Genomic DNA, 7,363 nt, shown 5'->3' with positions numbered 1-7,363 from the left:
TTTTTTTTTTTGCCCATAAGCTTAGACTGTTCCTGTGTTTGCACAGCTTAGTATTAAGCCAGTGACTGGTCAGAATGTGTACACAAATGTCTCAAGTCAGTAGGAATTCCACTCTCTGTTAAACGGTTTGCCACTTAGTATACGGAAGTCTAAATCTATCTTGCCTTTTCTTTTTCTTTTCTCTGCTGGTCCCCTCATTTTTCCTCCATGTTTGAACATAGGTTCACACTTAGCTAAGGATGAGTGGATAGCTTGGGGCCTCGAAGGTCTTTGCTGAACAGACTTATGGATAATTTATCCAAGCCCCTTGATCACCGCACTAAATATCTGACTAGTCTCGTTCATTTCTTGCCCCAAACCAGACAAAATCCTCAGTCTAGCCAGGTCAATGGATTTCCCATTCACTTGCCCAGAGCACTACTGTTATGGATAAGCTACTGAGGCTGGACACAGGGCTGATCCTCTGTCAAAGAAGCCGATTTTCCCAGCTTGCCCTGCTGCTAGGGATACAGTAAGAATGGCAGCATCTCCAAGTAAAAAAATTATCACATTTGACTGTTCTTAAACAAGTTCATGAGTGTTTCATGAGTGATCACTTTTCAACCTGTTAAGTACTTTTGGTCAATTTACAAAAAGCCCTAAAAGGGTAACACTTGACAATTTTTTCTAGTTTTATCACTCCTTCTTTTGCAGAGGGTTTGGTGAGCTGCTCCCTTCCTCATACTCAAAGTCTTGCCTCCAAATGACACTGAGTTTGGAGATAGAATTACAAATATAAACATGAATGAATACATGAATTAGAAAAGTATAATTTCTTTGTGTTAACCAGGATTGGAAAAGTAGTAATTTTCATCCATCTTCCCTTTCCTGGATTCTGCAGCTCTTACCATTTAAATACTGGGTATTTTTTTCCATACCCTAATCAAACATCAAGTCTATTTTAGCAAAGTAACATAAATAACAGAGAGAGGTTAAGTAAAACAGATTACAATACCTACAGGTATTGTATAAGAAAAGTCTCTATTTTTTACTCATGTATTCTGTGAGAATAAGGAAAAGTGATTTTTCTTTGAAGTACTAAAATTAATTCCACAAGGTGAAAGGGAGAAGGCAGGGAGGGGCAAAAAGAAAGTGGAAGCAAAAGAACCATTAGGATTAGTCATATGTTGCAAAGAAAAAAAAAAGAGAGTATTTAACCTTCCATCAATAAAAACTTGAAGCCAAAGATATTAAGAACAGGAAACTCAGGAGAGCTGAATGAGCCAGGCAGCCACTCCCTTAATACCAAACCAAGTAATTTAATATTTGGTATGTATTTAGTGCCCACAAATTTCCAGAAATTAACTCCCAGGTTTAGCTAGTTATATATGTTCATCATGACTTTTTAAAGTTTGTATTATTTTTTAAATATCAGGTGATCATCTCCCAATTCTCTTAAACACACCCACATAGAAAGCAACTCAAACACAGTGGACTTGGTCTAACCTAGCTACGAGAAATCTAGTGAATATATACTGTTTTCCCTCCATCCACTCCCTCTACCCCACCTCTTGGCCTAAATGGCTAAGATCACAGTATTCTCTTACCAAAAAAAGAAGTCCAAATAAGAACAAACATGTATGCATAAGGCTGACAAATATTATTAGACAAAACTCTCTTGCCTTTCCAAAGAATTTCACCTTTATCTTCTACTTCCCAAATAAAAGCTGTATCATTTGTGGGGGTCTTATTACAAATAATAACATTCCTATGGTTTGGAAGGAATGTTGTAAAACCATCAAACCCATCCTCCTACCTTAAAGCAGAATTTAGAGGAAGGTGGGAATATTTGTTGTGTTAAAAGTTAAAAGGCCGAACTGAAACACAGATTACAAGTTGGCATAATTTAAGCTTCCTGAAACTACTCTTGTTGGATATCAAAGCTGCCCAAACATATTTCTGATGGTTCCAACAGAAACTGAACACCCTTTTCCTGCTTGGATGAAGCCAATAACAGCAATGGCAAGCCAGCAGTCAGACGCTTACTGCTGTTCTTATAATCTTTGGGAAGATTTGAGTGATAAATCAAGATGGAATGAATCTCTTTAGTAAGCAATGCAACTACCTACTAAATTTACAACAGATGAGAATAAAATAGAAAGCCCGGGGGGTGGGGGTGGTAGATACTGTCAACACTGTGAAGATTTCTTTCCAATTATAACTTATTTCATAGTTCCCGTGTTTGGAAATTACTGCAACAGGACATCAAAATCGCTCGTATTCCCTGAGTGAGGAAAGCTATGCAGTTGATCGGGTGTCCTAATCTCCCAACTCCCCTGCCAATGTTAGCAGATGCTTCGAGCACCATCCAGCTCTACCATGGCGACATTCAACTCATCCAAAGTTTAACCATGGCTTCTGCGTTTTTCTGGCTATCTCTCATTTTTTTGTTCCTTCTGGCAACTTCAACATGCTAAAGCTCCTCCAAATGCTAATCAATATAGGAGCATGTAAAACTGTGTTATCTGGACCTGCTTTGTATAAAACCACAGCTGTCAGCATTGAAGTTCCCTCAAGGAGAACTTGACTTGCACAGAGATACACTTGTAACAAAACAATCCTTTGTTAGGTTATATATTTCGAAATTAGCCTAAGAAACATGAATAGCAGGCCAGGTGTGATGGCCCATGCCTATCATCCCAACACTCAGGAGGCTGAGGCAGGAGGATTGCCATGAGTTTGAGACCAGCCTAGGATCCATAACGAGTTTAAGGCCAGCCTGGACTTCATGGCGAGACCCTATCTACACACACACACACACACACACATACACAGACACACACACAAAACTCAACATAAATAGCATATTCTAAATATATAAACTTACTGGTTTCTTATGGCAAATAAAATCCCTATATTTATTTAGGCTGTATGTTAAGACTTGTAAACATAAAAACACTAAAAATGAAGATAGTTTCTTTCCTGCCTGCCTAGACTGACAATGAGTCCTTTAGCTATCAGTAAAGGGTGAAACAATACAGACGGCCATCCTGAAAGGAGGAAGATCACTTAACACCTGCAGGCTTGTGTTATTTTCCTCCAAACTTATACTAGAATCACAGCACAAATAACCAGCCTACTGCTTGGAACCAAATGCCCACAGATAATGTGTTCATTTGCAATTTAATGAATCTTCCATCCATTTTCAATTTTCATATTTTCCACTCACTGAATAGTAACATTTACTATCATATACATGTTATGAAACAGGCCAAGAGGGGCCAGAGTGCACAGTGCTATCCAAAGTGAATTGCAATGAAAGGAGAGCAGGCTACCTACCATGTGTGAAGGTCTAGTAAGGTACCCACGCTCCCCCAGAGGTATGCCTGCCTGCCTGCCTGCTTGCCTGCTATTTTTAGAAGTGAAAATAATGGATGTGCCCTGAGCCAGGCACACAACTGGGAAGGCCAGGACCTCTTTCATCTGAAAGCTATCCGGAAACTCTGCCTTGAAGCACAGCCTTGTGGGCACCTGCCTGTTCCTATGAAAACAGGCACCTAGCTCAACCCAATAGGATTGAAAAGAGCTTCAAGAGCAAGTCACTCATATACTTTGACAATGACCAGCATGCCATGAAGGTGTACAGTACAATCTCTGGTTATAAGAGCGGCCCATGGAACAGAGACTTCAGCTACCAGCTGTGGCCCAAGACAAAGAATACAATGACAAAGATCCTAGTAAGGGTAGAGGGGTACACTGTGATGTCTAAGACCATGGACTAGCACAGGCAGAGGTGAATGGTAGAAAGGGACAGACTTGAAGTCCATTAAAGTCATAAAAATTAGAGGACTTTTGAGAGAACCCAAAACTCCTAATTTCAAAGCCTGGCTTTATCCCCCAGCTGACAGTGGCAAGAAATTCTCATTAACCCATACATGGTGGAGCAATGAGGTTGTCATTCTACCTAAGAGTTAGGCAACCTCAGAGAGCAAGGACAGTCCTCTCTGAGCTTCACTGGTCTCCTCTAGAAGAGGAGAGAACTCAGAAGGATTACATGAGATGCAGCACCTTTGGTGCTGAATAAAATACACCAAGTTTGAGGCTGGATTTCTACATGTCTTGATTCTAGTTCTGCTCCATACGGTCAATCCGTAAATAGGGGAAGGGCAATGCTCTGCCTGTTTCCTATTCTACCTTTCCTGTTCTACCTTTGAGCTCTGAGGACTCAAGCACACTCTGAAAAATCGTGCTATTGCAGTGAAAGTTACGAAGGTGATATTCACTAAACTAGGCAACATCCACTTGCCAAGGTAAAGACAAGTTTCTGATTTAGTCATTCTAATTCATTCTCTGTGGGCCTTCCATAGATTAGAAATCTCCAACTGCAGACCAAAAAATAAAGATATAATCATACATGCCAACCCTGACACAAGAGTGAATGATATGAGAAGAAAACGATCCAGAGGAATAGTCATGGAAAGTTCTAGAATAAACAGGACTCACTGTCTACTGATATAAAAGGAGAAATGACGTACCATGCTAAGAAACCACCAAATGTAAAACACCAAAGGAAGATCCCAGGAGGACCCCAACATCATAAATTTCTAGGGAAAAAATGACTACACAAGTAATCACAGCAGCTGCTGTCATACTGAGCATAAACATATTCCCACAGTATCAGATGCGTGACTTTGCCTTGTCATACAGAGCTCTCAGCCTCAGATTGTCTGACTCTTGCTCTTGACTCCCTATACTCAAGACACAATGGCCTCACTTTGGCCTGCAGGTGTGCTGAGGAATGTCCAGTTTCTTGGATTCACTCCCCGCTGCTCTATCTTGAGTCATTTTCACAGGTACCACTACAGTGGCTCACTTCATTCAGATTTCAGCTCAGATGCTTCTTTCTCAGAGGCCTTCCCCAACCATCTGAAATGCACCCTCTTTTTTAGTTTGGGCTGCTCTAACACATTACCACAGTCTGAGTGTATTCACCAACATAAATTTATTTCTCACAGGCCTAGAGACTGGAAGTCAAGGTACTAGCATAACAGGGTGGTTGGTGAGGGCCCTCTGAGGGTTTACTTATGGTTGTCTTCCCCTCGCAGCCTCACATGGCTAAGAACAGAGAATAAAAGTTAAGGTCTCACATCTCTGCCTACAGGAGCACTTATCCCATTCACAGTGTTTATGTTTAAGACCTAATCACCTCCAAAAGACCTCACACCTGCCAACACCATCACATGGAAAGGATCTCAACAAAGGAATCTGGAAGGAAATAAGCATTCAATCCACAATATATTTTCAACTCTCCCAGGCAAATTTTTCTTTCTCTCCTCAGCCCTCTTTTCCAGACAAGGTCTCATTTATATAGTTCAAGATGGGCTTGAATTCACTATGTAGGCAAATTTGTCTTTTAACCCTGCTTTTTTAAAATAAAAAAAAAATCACAATTACCTCTACTTGACACCACCACCACCACCAGCACCACCACCACCACCACCACCATCATCATCATCATCAGTAACCTGTTGTTTATTGCCAGTCTTCCCCTCTAAAAGGAAGAGAGGCTCTCGTTCATTTTATTTTGCTTTTAACTGCAGAAGCAGCTCAGAAAGAACTTTAGAGTTAGTTAGCATTCAATAGTGCTCAAGTGGGCTCACTTGCAAAACTCTACTAAAAGAACCATTTTCTATCATGCTTTCTTGCCACACTGCTGAAGTGCTGAAGGAACTGGTTTTGCTCTATAGGCTCAGTCTCTCCAGTATGTGTTTCTCTCCTTACAGCAAACACCAACTAGAGAACAGCCCCCAAATCAGAAAGCCCCTCTGTCACAGTGATTCACTACCCCTTTTCAGGGGAAGGTAGCTTTTTTAATGCAAAACCAGCCATTTGAGGCTTCCTGTCCAACCAAGAATTGAAACATGATTGAAGAGATTTCAGAAGAGTAATTTATACAAGCAAAGATCAGTATAAACCAAACCAGAGACAGGAAGAAATACCTCATGTTTGCATGTTGAGAGACACAGGCAGGAAGACTACTAAGGGAGCAGGAGGATGAACAATCCACCAGCCCCTCATTTACTGTGCTGTAAATGCAACTGGTCTCTGCCTGTCACCTACTTTAATTCACTACAAAACCTCCAAGGACTGCTGAAAGGCTGTTACTAGGCCACATCAGAAAAAGCAGACAGTTCTGGCCAGAAATGGTAAGCCCCAGAGTTAAGAATATGTAAGAAGTAGAAATTGCTCTTCTCAAAATCATCTTACTGGTTTCAAGTGCACACTTTTTAAAAGAAAGATTTGAGTAAGAATTTGTGTGCAGGGCTACTGGATGACTCCGTCTGCCTTGAATCTGCATGGCCTGGAGACTTCAGTACATTCTGACAGCAAGCCCTAGTTCCAGGGTGGGTCCCCATGACTTCCTTCCAGTTAGATGATTCACTAGGAGGACATGGGGGGATTCACCACACGCACTCATGGTGCATAGTAGCAAATACGTGTTCACAGCTGAGACTTACTTCAGCAGAGACACACAAAGTAAGACTCAAAAAAAAAAAAAAAGGCTCACGGAGCAAGTCCAGAAGAGATCAGGTTCAAGCTTCCAAAAGTCTTCTCCTAGTAGAGTTGTACAAGATTGTGTTTATCCCCTCCAGAGAGGTACTGTGACAACCGCATTAGTCTGTTTTCTGTTGTTAATAACATAATGCCGCAGACTGGATAAGTTGTAAAGAAAGGAGGTTTATTTTAGGTTCATTGTTCTGGTCAAAGATCTGGATCTAGTGGTGTCCTTATTGCTTGGAGAGTCCCAAAGTGACACAGGGCACTACATGGTCAGAAGAGGTGGGGGGTGGAAATGTTCGTTGTCTCTCCTTTGGTCTCTCTTCCGAGAAAGCCACCACTGTGTAATCTGAGAGCTCCACTCTGAAGACCTTATTCTAATTCTAATCTCCTCCTAAAAGGTCTTACCTCTAAACACCATGGCTTAGTACCTCCCAATGTATATTAAACTCCAGCATGAGTTTTCAAAGGAAACAAATCATATTCAAAGCATAGCGTGACACAGGTGAAATGCTGTCTACCAGGAAAGCTCATTCGGGTCTTGATGCCCAGGGGTTTTACTGGGAGCTGGTCTGGTAAGCACCATACACATGCCAAAATTCTGGACTCTCAGAAGGAAGGCAGGTGTTGAGCATAAACTGAAGTGTTTGTGCCAATGATGTAGTCACAGTCACTCACCCGTATTAGGGAATGATAGGACAAGAACCCTTCCAAAATCCAAATTCCCAGACGCCAACCCACAGTCAATCACATAAGCAGGCAGGCCTTTCTAAGAAGGGTCTCAGGCCAGCCAGGTTAACCTTTTTTTTTTTTTTTTTTTTTTTTT

General features: G+C 41.3%; 1 protein-coding gene across 1 annotated transcript in view; it reads right to left on the bottom strand.

Annotated features, from left to right (window-relative positions):
• Positions 1–7,363, bottom strand: part of Mgat5 (alpha-1,6-mannosylglycoprotein 6-beta-N-acetylglucosaminyltransferase) — a 308,365-nt gene that overhangs the window by 159,057 nt on the left and 141,945 nt on the right. The gene's annotated exons all lie outside the window — the stretch shown is intronic.

Source organism: Fukomys damarensis, unplaced genomic scaffold, assembly GCF_012274545.1.
Source record: "Fukomys damarensis isolate Sample0158 unplaced genomic scaffold, DMR_v1.0_HiC HiC_scaffold_29, whole genome shotgun sequence".
Taxonomy (NCBI): domain Eukaryota; kingdom Metazoa; phylum Chordata; class Mammalia; order Rodentia; family Bathyergidae; genus Fukomys; species Fukomys damarensis.
Note: the sequence above shows the minus strand (reverse complement) of the source record. Positions and strands in the feature narration are given on the sequence as shown.